The 1510-nt window shown below is 52.2% G+C and overlaps 1 protein-coding gene across 8 annotated transcripts in view; it reads left to right on the top strand.

The window, feature by feature from the left end:
- Window positions 1-457: 457 nt before the first annotated feature.
- Window positions 458-1510, top strand: part of Bbx (BBX high mobility group box domain containing) — a 261386-nt gene continuing 260333 nt past the window's right edge. For 7 of the 8 annotated variants that reach the window (XM_015478557.2, XM_015478556.2, XM_015478555.2 and 4 more), the window contains exon 1: window positions 458-613. The gene's annotated coding sequence lies outside the window, so the exon portion shown is untranslated. Of the gene's footprint in view, window positions 614-1059; window positions 1081-1510 lie in introns of those variants that run through there. The other variant, XM_048803367.1, reaches the window with a different exon arrangement.

The following is a 1510-nucleotide window of genomic DNA, read 5'->3' as shown; positions in this document are numbered from 1 at the left end:
GCTAGCCCATTATAAGAGAAATCCAAGCTGATAAAGCCCTTCTTGGCCACTTGTTAGCCAGGTCAGGAGGCAAATCATAACACAATGCACGCCACTTTCATGGGGCACCACACGGCAGCGATCAAATAAACCCCTCACTTCCATATCCAGTGGAGTTGTAGTTTATTACCATAACCCTCCCAAGTCAAAAGGACAGCAGTTTCAAGCCTGGCAACTTGGTGCAGACAGGGTTTCTTCCATTTACCTCACTCTACTGGGCCTCTCTACCTGTCCTCTCCTACTGTCTACAGGTCCCGAACATTAGAAAATAGAAAATGTGATGATCTTTGTGTGTCTCTGTAAAATGTGTGTATGTGTGCGTGTGTTTGGGTGTAACGGGCCTTCTGTTTGGCTGCGTGGTCTGTCCGTCATGGAGTGGGCCAATGGCAGGCTGCCTTATATAAAATGAGTGTTTTCAGTCTCTCTGGGTTGCATGTACTGTATGTGGAGCAGTGTACAGTGAAGCGGAGGCAGAGCGGCTCCGCGAGCTCTTCTTCACTTTCCCATAGAGAAACCCTGACTGGCCGCTGAGGGCGAGCCACACACACGCCCTCACGCCCGGCGAGCCCGCGAGGTAGGCGCCCCCCATCCCCAGCCCTTCCCGGGCGCTCTCCCCGCACTTTCTGTTTTCCTACTCACTTGCGAGCAGCCGGGCTGCAGCCCCAAGGACTCCGCGGCAGGAGCAGCGGCGNCGGTGCCCTCTCACCCCCCACCCCTAACCAAATGCGCGGCGAGTAGAGAAAGTGCTGTTTTAGTGCCAGAGTAGCCTGGAGGAAGAACAGGGGAGAGGGGGAAGAGGGCGAGGGAGAAGGGGAGAGAAAAGAGGGAGGGAAGGGGGGGAGGGAGGGGAAGAGAGAGAGAGAGGGAGAGAGGACGGGAGGGAAGAGAGGAGGGGGAAGAGGAGGAGGGAGGCTGTGTCAGGATTTTGCTTGAATGTGGGATTATGTTGTGTCAATAAGTTTAAGGTGGAGAGAGCGAGGCTGGGGGTGGTGGTGGAGGGGAGGAGGAAGGCCTTGGCTGTTTAAAGTCTCGTTTCTGAAGGTAAGTTATGGCATTGCACGGTCGCGATGACAGAAAACTTACAGGTCCTTTATCCGGGGATGGGGTCGATGCCTCTAGAAAGAGCTCCCCAGCTCTCTTGAGCCACACTCGTGTTACACTGTTATTTGCTGAGATCCGGGTCGCTAGTAAATTACAGAAATCAGACTCGAGGTTTCTTTTCCTCCTCCACCTCGTCTCGCTCACTCACCCTCAGAAATGTATTATTTTTTTTATTTATTTTTTGGTATTGTATGAAACTTAACGTAACTGAGACCGAACCCGAGTCCGGTAATTTACGAGGATCCTGAATCCAAGAATCTGGAACACGTTTATGTGCTTTATATCCGCGATCATTTCTGCTAAATGAGGAAGGTAAAACGAAACGATGCAAAAAGCTAAGACACAACATGTACGACAGAGGGGGGGGGGG

Source organism: Marmota marmota, unplaced genomic scaffold, assembly GCF_001458135.2.
Source record: "Marmota marmota marmota unplaced genomic scaffold, marMar, whole genome shotgun sequence".
Lineage (NCBI taxonomy): Eukaryota > Metazoa > Chordata > Mammalia > Rodentia > Sciuridae > Marmota > Marmota marmota.
Note: the sequence above shows the minus strand (reverse complement) of the source record. Positions and strands in the feature narration are given on the sequence as shown.